The sequence below is a fragment of the Xenopus laevis genome, chromosome 3L (assembly GCF_017654675.1).
Source record: "Xenopus laevis strain J_2021 chromosome 3L, Xenopus_laevis_v10.1, whole genome shotgun sequence".
NCBI lineage: Eukaryota > Metazoa > Chordata > Amphibia > Anura > Pipidae > Xenopus > Xenopus laevis.
In genome coordinates, this window is record NC_054375.1 from 62514988 (window position 1) to 62532609 (window position 17622).

Here is a 17622-nt window from a genome sequence, read left to right on the forward strand (position 1 = left end):
TCAGGAAGTAGATGAATGCTTCAGAGGGAGTTTATACAATGTAAGCACTGAATTCTACTAAATAATTTCCTTTTTTTCTGTAATAATAAAACAGTACCTTGTACTAGATCCCAACTAAGGAATTATGAATACACATTGTTGGCAAAACAATCCTATTGGTTTTATTTAATTTAAATGATTACATTTAATTAAATAAATTTAAGGTATGGTGATTTTTTATTTTTTGCTTTTTAATATTTAAGAACAATGTATGGTTCAAGAATAATGTCTCCGAAATCCTAAATACATTAGGCTGACTCCCCAAATACATTAATACAGTGAGAGCCAGAGGACATGTTATCCCCAAATACAGTAAGAGGTAAAGGATCCTGATATCCAGACTCCCCTTACCCTTTTAAAAAGCAGGTTACCAGAAGAAGATATTATGTCATTTACAGTTTAAGCATTTTATTTTATGTGTCAGTGCTTGAAATTATGGTACAAAATCCTGTTATCGAGGATATTTTGCTGTGATGTCATTTTGTCTCCATGATGCGTTGCTGTGATAATAAACTGACCTACAAAAGCATTTATCCCATAATGAAGCCTTGCCAGCACTTTTACACAGCAGGTTCATGCCTTGTGAATTTACATAGCGTCTCCAGCAGGTTCTCTACTTTTGTATTTACTGTGGGGCACATTTATTAGCTCGAGTGAAGGATTAGAATAAAAAATACTTTGAATTTCGAAGGTTTTTTTTGGCTACTTCGACCATCGAATTGGCTAGTTCGACCTTCGACTACGACTTCGAATCGAACGATTCAAACTAAAAATCGTTGGACTATTTGACCATTCGATAGTCGAAGTACTGTCTCTTTAAAAAAAACTTCGACCACCTACTTTGCCAACTAAAACCTACCGAGCACCAATGTTCTACCCAATTTCTGATCCTAAAACCTCCCGAGCACCAATGTTCTAACCAATTTCTGATCGAAGGAAAATCGTTCGATCGATGGATTAAAATTGATTTAATCGTTTGATCGAACGATTTGCGGTAAATCTTTCGATATTTGAAGTCGAAGTATTTAACTTCAAGGGTCGAATATCGAGGGTTAATTAACCCTCGATATTCGTCCAATAGTAAATGTGCCCCATAGTGTCTTCATTCAGATTCATTCAATTACTTTTAATTTCTTGGGTTTTACACTGTTTACATTATTTGGAGAAAAAAATTAAAAGACATCAAGCATCTACTAGAAGATTCTGGTGCATCCAAGTGGCATAACTTGCATATACTGTAGCAGACCCCACAACCATGGTGGGCCTGGAGGAGAGGGTGACCTGATCCGTGTTCCAACTACAATTTACCTACCCTCCTGTCTGCACCCTTCAGCCTAACTAACAAATCTCCAGAATGACTGTACCGCTTCCAGTATTGCTCACCAATATTTTGTTCCCTCTAAAAATACTTAACACATCACTAATCCATTTTCAAACCAAGGACTTACAGTCACCTTGCACAAGGTACAATTTACAACTTAAAGAAAATACAGCTATAACTGCTGCCTCCATTCCAGTCCGCTTAGTAAACTTATATTGTTTTAAAATAATATCCACCTGGAGACACTCTTTATTTTGTGGCCAGCCTATGTAAATTGTCAGTTCAGTTGTGACCCATTGATAAAATTACTCACATGACATGTTAGGTATCTTAAAACTTAATAACCATTTTCTTCTTTGTGCACCCTTACAATATGCCACTCTAAAATATGAAAAAGTCAGTTGACGTAGGTGCTATATTTGTGGAGTAAACCACCCTCAATTTCATCTGAGTGAGCAGAAACAAGAATAGATGCATTTTGCCATTTAACAGTTAAAACTTTTAAACATAATCCCACTTTAAAATATGAAAAAACTGCAGCGTTTTGGCTTTAGTTATGACTTAAGATTGTAGAGGATGTAGCTTCATCTTAAAGCAGACTCTGGCGAAAAAAAATCGCACTCTGATGAAAGATAGTTCACCTGAGCGAAGATTTGCCTGGCGAAAGGGCACGTAACTTTGTGCTGAATTATTTCGCTATTGAATGTTCCTCTACACCCGTATTAGATGCCAATGTCCTTGAAGGTTGTCTTTTTGGCTAATTTTCGCTAGTGACGGGCCACTTCGCCCTTTAGTAAATTTGCCCCCTTGCCTGCTCTACGCATCCATAGGGAGTATTATTCAGTGGTGTTTTGGCAGTTGAACCCCAATCTTTAGAACAATAATATAAAGGTAAAAAATGCAGCATTCAAAAAAGAATGCAAGAAAAAGGTATCTAAATATACAACTAAAATATATATAAAACTGTGAAAAGGGATATTATTAGAAAGGCTGACATAGTTACTAAGCCTTACTAAGCCAGAGAAATTTTCCAGCACAAGGCTGTAATCAGGCCCACTTTCAAGAAAGAGTGGACCTCTTGGGAAAAGACATAATTTTTGGGGACAGCCACTTCAAAAAATTTGTGGCAACTCAAGCAGGTGAACTTAAATATAGTTTGAACTTGAAAATAAGGCAGGAATAATATATATATATATATATATATATATATATATATATATATATATATATATATATATATATATATATATATATATATATGTATATAAATATTTCAAAGCGTTCCTTTGCAAGGCACCTGATCTCTGTCAATCATAGCCTGGTTGTCAGCAAAACAAATTAATAAACAAATTAATTGCACAATTGTGTGTTTACAAACAATATAATTATCTTGAGATAACTGTAAAAACTACTATGCAGAGGCAAATGTTAAAGTAGACAAAATGACTAATAGTGAAAATGATGTCTAGAAGATTGAAATGGTATGCTGAGCATTAAGCCTGATTGTCATACCTTAAGGCTATATTTTTCTTCACATAACCTTTCTTAGCTTTACCCCCTTCAACAACCCAGAACCAGAGCACCTCTGACCTTTCCTCTTCCTCCCATATTTTGCCTCCAGCACCCCTACACCAGTGCATCTTTTTTAACTCTTCACCAGCCCTGTACCAGTAAACCCCTGATCTCTCCCTTGCACTTGCAAATGTTCTTTGAAGCACAGTCAGCATAATAAGAGTTGAGTATCTTTAATATAAGGCCCTGTATAACACCTTATTGTCAGCACACACTGGGACATAGCTAGTTAACCTCTCCAAAATAGGAGAGAAAAAGTATTCCTAAAAACAACTACCCGATCCCAGAATGTAAGAACATTTCAGAGAACCCCAACAAAAATAAGACATAGACAGATTAACATCTTGAGAAAATAATAAGAAAAGAATGACTGTCCCCAGTTCAGAATATGCATTTTTCCCAAAATGATGATAACGTTTTTATATTTGTCATTAAGTAGTTAAATTGGTCTGTTTGATTCTACTTATTCCTCACTAAAACCTTCCCATAGAGCATACCCTCCAAGACCTGAAGATGGGGATCCCCAGTCTTTTTTGTAAAAAAAGTTGGAGAGCAACACAAACATGCAAAGAGTTCCTGGGAATTCAAAATAAGGTCTGTGATTGGCTATTTGGTAGCCTCTATATGGACTGTAGCCTACAGGAGACTATGTTTGCAAGTACACCTGGTTTTTATGTAACCACATCTTGCTTCCAAGCCAGGAATTCAAAAATAAGCACCACTTTGAGCAACATCCAAGGTGTTGGCGAGCAACATGTTGCTTGTGAGTTACTGGCTGAGGATCAGTACCTGAAGATATAGGTTCTGTATATATTTCAAGTAGAGGTTCTCCCATAAAATTTTATTAGTCTTCCTAAAAACCATCCATGCTTGGCATCCTGATGTTAATGAACGATTTTAACTTTAGTACTCATCAAATAGGTCTTTTGGGAAGATCTGCAAAGCAAATACTGTATGCTCCATCCCCAACTTTTATCATCTGTTGGTACTTCATTTAGTTGGGGGAACTTTGAAAATCCTGAATTTTATTGGTTAAGGCTAAATTATCATCTTCTGCTAATTTAAAGGGACGTGATTTCTTAGCAATACAAAGGTTTTGCAGTTCAGGCATTTTTTAAATAAAATTATATTATTATAAGGATATATCCTCAGATTTCCAAGGCAAAAAATGGCTTGGAACTAAGTATAAGATCAGCAATACAGGAACTTTGCAATGAAGTACAACTGAACTTTCCGTGCCCTTTGAGACTTTTATAGAGGGTAATACAAAGCAAACATTGTCAAAACACAACCCCTGTAGTGCTGTAAACTGCCTCATTTTAATGTTAATCCATTATTAGAACATGAAAGTGGTGTTTATCTTTTTAACCTCTTGCAAAATGTTGATCATAGAATCTACAGCTCTGACATATAGGTAGGGATGGGCGAATTTATTCGCCAGTCGCAAATTCACAACGCCGCCGCCGCTGCCGTTATTCAAATTTTTTGGTGAAGCGAAACGGTGCAAATTCGCCCATCACTACATAATTTGCCAAAACTGATGAAAACATTATTTGTCTGTATGATTTTTTTAAGCCAAAATGCTTTCTTTTTTGAGTTTTCTTTTTATCACTGATAATACCCAGCATAATGATTAATAGACTTTATGCAGAAATTTCCTTTATTGTACCATAGGCATATATCCATAATTACAGTTGACTCATGTGCTGCATCTCTGTTAAGGTTTTCCTGAAATATTTTCTACTCATACGGTGTGCCACGTTTCAAATACATAAAAAAAAAGTTTTCCATGCCTTATAAAGAGCTGAAAGTTTTATTGGAATGATCGCCTGCAGAAGTTCCTAGGGTAAACTTAAGCAGGTAGACTATTCTGCTCTAATACTGAGCATATTTTTCATCACATTGGGAAGTACAGCTATAAAATCATAACTCAAAAATTATAAACATATCTGTACTTTATGCAGAGAATAACATATGCCCTACTGTAATTTATAAAGTACTCAAATGGGTATCAAGACCATATAAAAGCTGAAATTTTAGTGGAAGGTATATTATTGTATATATAAGCCACAGTAAATGCTAATGTGTGTCAGTACTGCATTTGACCACTGTCACAGAGACCAGAAGCTCAAAAACCACAAAAAAACTCTAATTCCTAAATTTTTTCATGTAATTACTAGTTGATTAAAAGGGTTGTTCTCCTTAACAATATGAAATAGAGAGTTTTTATTTCTTATTATTTGTGATTTTGAGTTGTTTAGCTTTTTATTCAGCTCACCAGTTTACAATTTAAGCAATCTGGTTACTAGTGTCCAAATTACCCTTGTAGCCATGCATTGATTTGATTAAGAGACTGGAATATGAATAGGAGAGGCCTGATTAGAAACATGAGTAATAAAAAGTAGCAATAACAATAAATGTGTAGCTTTACAGAGCATTTGTTTTTTAGATGGGTCAGGGATCCCCATTTGAAAGCTGTAAAGAGTCAGAAGACGGCAATTAATTAAAACTATAAAAATAATTGATTATAACAGGCCATTCTATAACTTATTAACCAGACTTGAAAGTTCACTGGTTCCTATCCTGTTTCAAATGAGGGTGGACGTGTCCTAATGGTCCCTGTCAGAAGCACAGTAGGAGTGGGAAAGCCAATCACAGCCCTGTAGTCACAAGCAAAGACAGGCTTCAGCTCCCTATCAGGCAACCTAGCTGCTGATTGGTTCCTATCCTAAAGTGCAGTGTGTCAAGTGCCACCGGCTCCCCTGCACATCCTGGGAAAGGAGGCAGCAGGAAGTGGTACAGATGGGAGTAACTAGTTGGGTTTTTGCAGAAATATTCAATAGAGTAAACAAAAACACAACTTTTTAAAGAATATTCCTTCTATATCTAAAATAGTAATACACTGGCACATTCTAGTTTTTTACATAAAATGTCTCCTGTAATGGTGAACCACACTTTATAGAAAAATAGTAAATACAGCTCGCATTGACTTCTACATTACCTCAACAGCTTTTAGATGGCAAGTTTTGTATTCGAGTTTTTAATGGTATTAACGCTTAATAAAACTTGGGTATTTGTTTTTGGTTTAGAGGAATCAGAAAAAAACACATTTCTTAGTGCTAAAAAATATGATTCTGTAAAATGAAAAAAAAAAAAATAAGAAAGGTTGAAAATGGGTCCCTCATTGTGGGAGGATACATAGCAGAAATAAAGTTGAGGAGAAGACATACTATTAGGGTCTGATGGCTGAGAAAGATGAAATTACCAGTGTAGAAGATGGGTCTGGAGGCTGAAGCATTAAATATTCTGGCAGGTCTACAACAAGTAGCCTCAACACTGGAGGTTTTCAGAAGAACAGAGTGGGGGGCAAAAACTTGAGAAGATAGAAGGAAGAATGAAGCAGAATGAAGATGCAAGCAGGAAGCAACAGTGCAGGTCTGGGAGACAATGGACTCTGAGTGCCTGTCATCATAAGTTATAATACATGATCTGACATCAGAATGCACCATAACAAAATATGATGATATGATGAAAGTCACCTTGGAGTTCCATGACTTGTATAAAATTACTTTGAAAGTTTAGACATTTTAGAAAGAATTTTAATCTGTCTCTCCAGACCAAGTTAGATCTTATTTAGAAACTTGAGGAGGGTTTTTAAGGGCCACATGCCAGATTGTTCTGTAACTGCCAAAGTCATACAAAGCGATTACATTCATTCATTGTTTTTCTTCTGACCAATAAATGTGCTATTCAAACCTATTTCTAAATTGTATTAACTAACATTTATATGCATTCTACAGTTGTATCAGAGGCCTAGCTTCCAGCAATCACAATAAAACCTAACATATGCTTCCTAGCTTTTGCAGAGAAAATGACATCATGGAAAAAAGTCTATTAATTATCTTTTTCCTTGTAGTCAAGTTTTTTTTGCACAATCTCAAAAATTAATAAACTTGCCCCTAAATGAAATAAAAGGCCATAAAGTTTTCAGATTGTTTATACATGCACTGCTATGACAAGAACCAGGACAGTGAGCTACATGTTTCCCAGATATAATTTCCATGCGTTACTAGATTCAGTCTAATTACATCTTGCCAGAATAAATCCTAGCTCTTATCTTGGATAACTATTGCTAATATTTGACATATGAATAAAATATGTCCTTTAGTCTTTTCAACAAATAGAAAATGTCTTGGCATGGAGGCTAATTCATATACTGAATTTGTTTAGTAAAACAAATTGGCTAGTAAAATAGTTTCTGGTTTGGGGCAAGTGCACTGTCAACTAAATTCAAAGAATTTACTATATTTATATCTTTATTCTGTATATCTATTCTGTAGCTTAGTGAAACAATAAGGGATTCGTGTTGAGGCAATAAAACAGAAAATATAGCAAAAGATGGTTTCTAATGCTGTCTGACATACTCATTCTTGGAGAAAGATCACTTTTTACACTTTTTTTCAAAAACTTTGTTTTAGATTGGTGGTATTTTGTCTCAAACTCTAATCAAAGCCATTGGTATTCTAAACGTGGGGTGCTATAATATTCCTTTGATTTCAGAGGGAACACTACATCACTATGTGATATAAGCTCTTAATAAAATGAGACAAATAGTGGCAATTATGATAGAATATCAGCCCAGTGGGGTTAGCAATGCAATACAGTATCATAAGGCTTTGTGTTAGGACCCACATTCAACAGGGAAGACAGGGATTGGTAACAGTTAAACAATAAAATGAGGAGCAAACCACAGAAAGTTAGAAGGACAGGAATATGTCACAGGACCAAGAAAAAGCTAATCTAAAGTAAAACTATACCTTCTTGTTTTGTGTATGAGCTCAGTGCCCCATATGAGTTGTGTGTTAAAGATATATCCCATTTTCAGCATGAATCGGCTTGTGATGAACATACTTTGTGGCTAATGCTTTAATGAAATAATATCTTTGGTTTTTGTGATTTCTTGCACTAAACACAGCAGTGTTTGAAAATGAAAGTATCACATTCTACCTCCAGTCCCTAAGAGCACAATCTACGCAGTCTACTGATAATAAACAAACCACTCCCTTTACGATGCTGCAGCCTATTAAACTGTGAGATAAGGAACTCATTGTACAGAGGCATCTTAGTAGACTGATGATTTGTTTCGATCTTGCATAGATACATAGTTATTGCATAATTAAAACAATATATGAAAAGTATAGAATAGATAGATAACACAGAGAAGGTGGCCATCAACATAAAACATCCATATATTAGGATTGCAACAGAATTCTGTTGTGGACCTGTTGCTCAGCTACATTAACCAGCTACGCTGGAATAAAAACAAAGTTAGTGTTATAAAAGGAAATATGTGTAGCGCTATTCTCAGCTTACATTTATCTCAAGAACTTCCTTCTCATGAACATCTGCCAAGGTCTTTCACCCCCTTTTAAACATGACTGGATTAAGCAGTAAAACAACATTTATCTTTTTCTTATCCAACAAATATTTTATCCTCCAATAGGGAAAATGGGAACAGAAGCAATTAATCTGTATAATGGTTCTTCTAGTGCCCAAGCTCATAGATCCATTTACACCAACCCCCTTCTACCCTGTACCTACTTCCCTGCACTCACACTGGTGTGAGGGGTGCTAGTGCAAAGAGTGCATTTCTGTGTATTTTTTTTTTTTTGCTCATGCTGGTAAAGTGCCACTTTGTTTTCATGAGCAACATTCTCACCATTATACATCGTATAATGGTTTTAAATTCATAAAATTATATATAACTATATACATACATATCCCTTCTCATTAGGTCTGCTTTTGTAGTAGCACTCTATTGGTTACAGGTTCTCATCTCATCCATGTATGGTTTGTTCTAGTATTCCCCTTTTCACCAGGTTGTCATGGTTCCCCAATATCTGGCGCAGACCTTGCTAATCCAGGGCGACGCCTGAGCTGGCATGACTTCTTGATTCGCGTCACTCTCATCTCTGAGGTAGGCATGTGTAGCATTACGGGAGGATCGTTACTGGTAAAATAATCTAACACTAGACAAAAACAAACAAAAAACTCAACACAAAAAAGAGAAAGTTTATTTATCATTAGTGCATAAAAGCCCCAATTGTGAGCTTATGTCAGGGTCAACAACTTGGGCACTATCTGCAAGGAAATTGTGTGTGTGATCTCCCCATGCCTGCATAGGATTTCTCCAATTAGTCCAGCTTCCGCCTACATTTCAAAAACATACAGACAGTGTACTTGAGAGCCCTTCTGATGAAAAAAATTTACCATTGGGTCAAGGACTGATGCAAATGATATGAATTTATGTAAAGCCCTGTGGAATGGTGTTGGAGTTATATGAATCAGGTAATAACAATTTAATTACTTGGCCCCTAGTAAAACAGGGTTCTCTTTTGTACTGTATTTATGTTCACTCATTCGGGGTTTATAACAATGTACCAAAAAAAACTACTTTACTGCATACAAAGAACTCTACAATTACATACATATGGGTAAAGGGGATAGAGGGTGATACTGCACCAGGGCTGGTGCCCCCATGGATCCCACTGGGAGTCCATCAGTGCATGATGCTGCCAGGCGATATGCTGGAGTAAATTGGAAGGGAGGAGTGGACAGCACAAGTTTAGTTACTAGAAATCTATATTGGCTTCCATTAAAACATAAACTGGGTCATTCACTTAACCTAAAAGGAGCATCCTGCAGGCCATCCTACAGGCAACCCACCACTCAGTGTGCCTGATTGCAGAAACACATTTTGCACATTGAATAGTGTAAATGACCCCTAAAATCTTCATTATATAATGACCCCCTTTTTGTGATACCATAAAAGCTTTAAACACAGGTGTTTTATTTAGCTATTTTTTTTTGTCACATTATCAAAATTGTAAATTCTTTCTTAATTTTTAATGCCAAATATTGCAAATGAGTAATACTGTAAAGCATTTCTTGACATTTTCCATTGTCTCTTGGATTTTCTTGAGTGTTAAAACGCCCAAGGACATTGGCAGAAAGTCACCATAAATACTGAAGTAAAGCTGTTTTTTTAAAAAAAATTCAGTCTGCAGGAGAAAAAAGATTTTTTATAAGAACTCAACCTTTCATAGGCTAGTCCTTAGATGTTTATATATTTAGATATATTTTATTTGTAAAGGCTAAACTTCTCAATTCCAATCCATACATTGGTTATATAGCCTACTGAGCACATTAGTGCTGACTTTTTTTTTTTTACTATGTCCTCCATGAGTGTATCTGTTTGTATTATTAGTTTAAAAGGAATCTCAACCCCAACAAATAAATTAATTTTTGAATTAACTTTTGCAATCATCATTCATTTTCTTTATGGAGATTTTAGCTAAACTGAGTATGCCAGGCTTTCAATTCAACAGATCTCTATCAAAGTGAGAGGAGCACCATCAACCATAACTGTCCTATAACCATAACAGCTGTTGAGCTAAAGCAGGAAGATGAGAGACAAAGAAAACATCTCAAGTCTTGAATGCCTATGTGACACCAGGATGTGAATAACAAAGGAAACCCTTAATGGTGCATGAATAGTAGGCCACTCAGAACAATCAGGAAACTGAGCAATGATATTCCATAGTTTTTACATTCTAACCTTCCAGTACAATAGTGAATTGACCACATAATCCCAGAATAATAACAATTGCAAAACTTCCTAGGCCTTCTCATGATAATGGTTGCCTCTGAGTCATTCATTAGGATACATGACTAAACCCTTGTATCACAAATTAGTTAGTTCATTACTAGCGATGACTCCAATTGACTCCAAAGCAATTTGTGTTTAAAAAATGCAGAAAGAAAAACTCTCATTGACTCCAATGCATTTTGTGCAAAAAAATATGGTGTAAAAAGTCGATTGACGTTAATGCATTTCGTGAATTGTTGCTGTTTCTGACATTTAACAGTATATGCAGATTTCTCATCAGTATTCATTACCTGTCAAAATTCATGCCCCATAAAGCAAAAAAGGAAATGGGAATATTCCATACAATCGTTTCATACTACTAACTTAAAATAAAATTAAAAACTTTCCTTTTGTACCAGTAAACATTAAAATAACGTAAAAATACAAATGAGAGTTGTGTTCTTCTACACTGTAGTATTTATAAAAAATATTTTTTTTAAAATAAATCATAAAGTGTGTTAACAGATTTATTTACACAATATGAACAAAAATCCTACTACTGAGGGAAAAAACTCACACACCTCTTTCCATGTGGAAAAGTAATCAAATTTATTTTAATGGATTTTCCAAACGTTGCATTTTGTCAAGCAGCCGTTTTGGAGAACAGGCTTTAGGCAAATTACAGAAAAAAAAAAAAAAAATCAGAATGTTTCATTCCACACGACTTAGTCTAAGCACTGCTGTTCTAAAGAAATCTTTGGTGCAGGTTTGTTTAGCATTAAGCATATTTTGTGGTAAAGTTATCACATTTGAGTTAGTTATCTAATACATTTAAAGCAATTCTTTGCTTAGGATTCTCAAGGCTACACAGCTTACATTATAACAAGCTTTTTCGTTCCATGGCAGACCACCATCCATGGCAGACCACCAGCTTCTCTGTATCCATTGATTTTGTTCCCTATAGCTACTAGATGTTGCAGTAACAGAACCGTGGCTGGATAACAGTGATGGTATTTAAACTCAGGTAAGGTAACCCAAATCTGTTAATCCTTGTATTCAGAGAATGGCTGTTTATCTACCTGTGCCACTGTCACCAGGGTAGTACAAAAATGAAAAGCTACAAACTTCAATCATCTGGCATCTCAAAACCAGAGAATAAAGCCTAGTTTTAGAAAAGTGTTATAATATAAAGTAGGTACAGGCCCACAAACTGTACAGTGATCATTCAGAAACAGATCTTAGGAAATTGCATAAGAAGATCTAGCAAATCCTCTTAGTGGCTATGGAGCAATAAATGCCTCATTTGGTCTATTGAAAGCTGGTCTGATAGTATACCTGGGTATTACCATAAGCATGTAGAGATGTGCCAGAGAGGTGCTGTATCAAATGTTCAAGAAATCTCTTTTATGCACACTTTTAAAAAAACTATGTATGCAGATATGTGCAGGAGTGAGGCAGCCTATGTATGAAATTGTAAGTGTCTTTTTCAAACTCAGTTCCACTAACAGAGGCCTGGGAGTTTGAGGGTTCAGCAAATTATCATAGCTGTTCCTAACACTGTTCTCTAATGTTGTTCCTGGGATCTTGGAGCAATTTTCCCAGTTTTGTGGTTACAGTCTTGAGTGCTACTACCAACACTAAGGCTACTTTCCACATCCTCTATAGTAGTCTTTCAGGACTTGTATTTTCTCATACAACGTCTTCTTCTTAATGTTGCTGTCAATTAGCACTGTTTCATCTATCACCACTACTGTTTTCTGGTCGTTGCCCACAATGTTTGAATTGTGGACAAGGTTGAATGGTCAGCACCAGCCAGTACTGGGCAGTCAACCGAAGTCCCCCAGGATCTCAGCCCTGTTATTCTTCACAACCTTCTTAACTTGAGTGTTAGCCCATATGGAGTGTTAGCCCATATGCTGAACTAATGTTTCTATACACAATGCCAACTACCTGTTTGTGTCGTTCAGTGTATGCTGTTCCTACCTGCATCTTACACCCTGCCACTATGTGTTGGACTGTCATTGAAGCCTCTATGCACAGTCTGCACCTTGAGTCTTATGTAGTAAAACAATTTGGCGTGCGTCGAGTTTTTGGCGGAACGAAACAGGTCAAATTCGCCCAAACCTACAGATGACCAATCCAGGCCTGATAGGAAACCTGCTATTTGTCCATTATTCCAGGGAAATTACAGATATTTAACCTATGATCTTTGAGCTTTTCTCCTCGGTTCTCTCAAATTGCATAAACTCATCTGTTACTTCCTGGACACATAGCTCACCCCTAGCCCCACCCTTTAGTACAGGTGATGAGTCATTCCAGCATCGCCACTGGCCTTTTAGCTTGAACAAACACTGACTGCTGTTATTCACATCTGTTCTATCACATATACAATTCTGGGAGAGACTTCTGTTCCCTTCAGTGCCTTTCCAATTACTGGTCCACAAAATATAGGTATAGGACCTGTTATCCAGGATGCTCAGAATGTGTGGCTTCCAGATAAGTGATCTTTCTGAAATCTGGATTTCAATACCTTAAGTCTGTAAACATTTAATAACCCCAATAACTTTGCCATCAATATGGATTCATGCAGTTTAGTTGCCCTCGAGATACTATTGTATTATTGGTCAAAAGTAAATAATTTTTAAAAATTTGAATTATTTGTTTAAAATGGTCTGGACTCTACAGGAGATAGCCTTTCTGTAATTCTGAGCTTTTTGGTTAATGGGTTTCCGGATATACATACATATAAACACGTATACTTACACAAAAACCTGAAAACCTCCAAACATCTATTACTTTAATTTTATGTTACTAATGTAAATAAACCAAAAATACGCTAAATGTAAAATTGTCCAAAGTTTCTGGAATTCCCCTATTGATCCGACCTAGAAAAAAGACTTGTTCTCCTCAAGCACAGTGTTCACGAAAAAAACAAAAACTGTAAGGGTCAGCGCTAAAAAGCTAGGGGAAATAAGAAGAGAGCATAAAGAGATCTTATAGTGGATTCATTTTTTTGTAGTTCAACACCTCCACCTATTCACGCACTATGTATTGCTGTGTGCCTATTTTATATTTAAAGTTAAACACCACGTGCTGATGGTAGGTGGGTACTTACAGACGTTTTAAAATATATTCAGCATATATCAACAAACCAACGTGGCTTCCAAATGGGCTTCTTCAAATTTGTAGTTAGAGTTAGGAATATCGTGCCACCCCTTTTCCCTTTCGCCTGTATTTTTCAAAAGACGCTGGTGTCAGTGGTTTGACTCCGACCTGCGTAGTCCAGGAGTCCAGGAGCCTCTGAGGCTCCGGGACAATAACAGAACGCGTCAGGTGACTATTTGACGTCATCCCCAAGCACCTAGGTACTCTCACATGGATGTGTGTGTCAAACCACTGACACCAGGGTGGTGTGGTGTTTAATTTTAAATGTTAAATAGGTACACAGCCATACATAGTGCGTGAATAGGTGGAGATGAACTACAACACTCAAAAATTTACTACACTATAAAATCTCTCTATGCTTTATTGTTATTTCCCCTAGCTTTTTAACGCTGACCCTTACAGGTTTTGGTTTTTTGGTTGTTGTTACTAATGTACTTGTTTTATACATTCATTACAGCAGGTGGGTTTTGCCAAAATGTGTTCTCATTTAAATTATTGGAGCTACCTATTTCTTCAGGCTGACATTGAAGAGTTTAAGTATATGAACAATTCACGTTAGTTCCTGAACAGCTATAAAAGGGCCATAAAACTTTTCTGAAATTTTTCTTTTTTTTTTAATTTCCCTCCACAATATCCTTTTTTTTTTACAAAAAATCCCTCTCCAACATCAAATCAATTTTTAAAAAAAAGCAACAGAGTGGGCAACAGTAAGCATCTCCAGTATCACCATTGATAAAATCTGCATGAGGATTCTATTTAAGGAGTTGTTTGAATATTTTCACATTTTGAACATTTTAAATGAGACAGGAGAAGGTTAATATTTCAATCCATGGCTAAACGACAGCTCATTAAGTTAGAAATAAGCAGTTCTAATGCCTCTCTCTCTACTGCAGAAATGTTCTTTTCATGAAACGAAACATTGCAGGAAAGGGACAGGAAAGCTTTTTTCTTAAGTCCTGATCTTAAGGATCTGGCAACAGGGAATGGAAGCTGTGCTCACTATCATGTCTCAGTCACAAATACAATTGCAGTGAGTATAATATAATTTTCTCTTTTTCTGTTCTTCCACATGGCAGTGTGCATTAATAGAATGCTCCCCATGGACTGCCTATCACACTTAGGTGGGAGTTCTTGTATTTATCAAGCAAAAAAAAAAATAGCTGAAATAACTTTATGACCAAAGGAAGCTCTTTTTGTAGGATTTACATTAAGTAGATTTTGACTGCTAGCTTAACAAATTTCAAAGTTCTTCTGGATTAGCCTGGCCCTTAATGTCTCACATTTTTTGCATTCGGAGTTTAGTAAATAACCCCCTTAATGTGCGTTGATATTTGCTATGGATTCTTTGCCCACAGAGGGTTAAATAAGTCTTGCATTCAGTACCTTTTTGTAAATAAGACATTTTTGTCCATGTTTTTCCCAAAGCTCCTTTGATTGGGGAGCAGAACACAGCACAGGAATGTATCCTCTTTGTTATACAAGGAGAATTAGATTTGACTCTTTTCATGACACACTAGCAGACACCCTCCTTTTTCAACCACGCCTCTAACAATGTGGGAAGGTAGGTGTGCAGTAAATACACTGGTTTGTAGTGATGGGCGAATTTGGAGCTGGAGGCAGCTGGGAAATTGACAAAATGTCTAGCCCCATGTCAGATTTCAAAATCGAATATAACAAAATCTGTTTGCTCTTTTGAAAAATGGATTCCAGTGCAGAATTCAGCTGGAGCAGCACTATTAACTGATGCGTTTTGAAAAAAACATGTTTTCCCATGACAGTATCCCTTAATGAACATAGCCAAGTTCCAGTTAACTCAGACTAGTCCTAATTGCGGTTATTTGTGGTAAGAATGTGATCCCATTCGTCCAAAAGATGGTGCTGGTTAACTTCTGGGTCCTTGCTAAAGCTGTGTCAATTGCTAGTTAACACATTGATACTTCATACCAAGGGTTATATACTTTTTAATCTCAGTTATTTTTAAAGACATTATAAAAGATATGTTTTTGTGACTCTAACTCATAGACTCAGGCATCAGATGTTGGAAGGGTGCTTCATTCAATCCCTTTTGTTTACAGAGCCTTTTTTTCCTTATAACTGATTTATATTTTTGAGAATAATCTACAACGTCTATTTTGATTAGTACATTTTATTTAAATATAATAAATCAGTTAAAAAAAGCATCCTCAGTTCATGCGAAGTTTAAGTAACGTGAACACTTGAAACAGGCCATTAGTGTAAGATATAGGCATATTGATTGAACACAAACAGCTACACGGGTAAATGTTAGACTTTCATGTAGGAGAGCAACAGTATCTTGCCATATCACTTTCTTCTTCCCATTACCAACAGATTGCTAGGAGCATTGGCCATGCAGCCCCCTAGTGTAAAAACAAGTAACATACAGTAAATGTACATGACGTCTATTACTAGAGTAAACACAACTGGTCATTATACACAAAAACATGTTATAATGCATAACTTCATTATAGAACACAGATTAGACAAACAATCACTCATTCTCAATATAAAAAATGTAATGCCCCTCTTTTTAAGGGCAACCGATCAAGCTGACATTTTTCAAGCAGGATTCATTATGGGACTAAGATAAATTCCTCATATCTGACCTGCGGAAAAAATCCTGCAAGTGTATGTTTACATTTATATTGTATAAAGAAACAAAAATTTGATTTATCCTAATTCAGCTATAGGAAGTGAGCTCAAACTATTTGTTAAGAGAGAGACCTAATCAAAAACCGAAACCTCAGTATTATTCTTTACTTAAAAAAATCTCAAGTTAAACATCTACACATTGCATTTGAAATGATTTTTTTCCTGACAAGGGCGTATTTTTTAGTCTTAAAACTGATTTCTTATTATATTTAAAAAATAAAAAAAAGTATTACTTCATAATTCAATTATTCTTTAAGTCAGGAAATATATTTTCTGGATACTTTTGTGAAATAGCTTTTTAGGTTTCTGAAAGACATTTTAACTTATGTAAAAGCTAAAAAAAAAAAGAAAAGAAAAGATGTTAAATCTTTGAAATATGTGAAATGCAAGCAAGATCTCTGTAACAGCAGGAGAACTAATGAAGTTCATTTTACTGGAACCTTACTGCCACATCATGTTGGAGCTTGCTCCGCTCTTTAGCTTTGTACATAAAACTAGGTTTTCAGCCTGTCAGCATATGTAATATGTGAATATGGGTCCCTCTGGCTCCCCTGGCTTACACACGCAGACACTAAAGGCAAGGCTTAGTCAGACTACACAAGCGCCACCTCACTGCAATGCAAGGGATGTGCAGCAAGTTTTCATTTCATTCTTCCATCTATTTTATTTGCAAGATATTTATGTGTGCAAATTAACTAAAACATAACAAAAACATACAAGCACATCTATCTATATATATATATATATATATATATATATATATATATATATATTTATTTATATTTATATATATATATATAATATAATATATATATGAGAATGAAAATGTTGCATGTCCATGGCATGCTCAGTAGATTGATAAGGCCGGCTTTTCACTGTACGTCACATGATCACCTGCTGAAAAGAAGGAAGAACGCTCCATGGTTCTCACACAGTTATTAGTAGTAGACATTATAGGGAGATAATATGACCCATGGCTATATATTAATCCAATGGTTAGAATCAATGCCTCTTAGCCAGACTAGCTGACTTGGAGACCCTCTCCCTATCTTCTTATTTTCCACCAGACATCTCTCTGCTTACCAATATTGCCGGCAGGAATATTACCCTGGAGTTCAACTTTGGCTCATAATTCGATAGACATTGCACTCTACTGTGGTTATGCTGTTTATTACATGCCATGCTTAAACATAGGATGTCATTACTT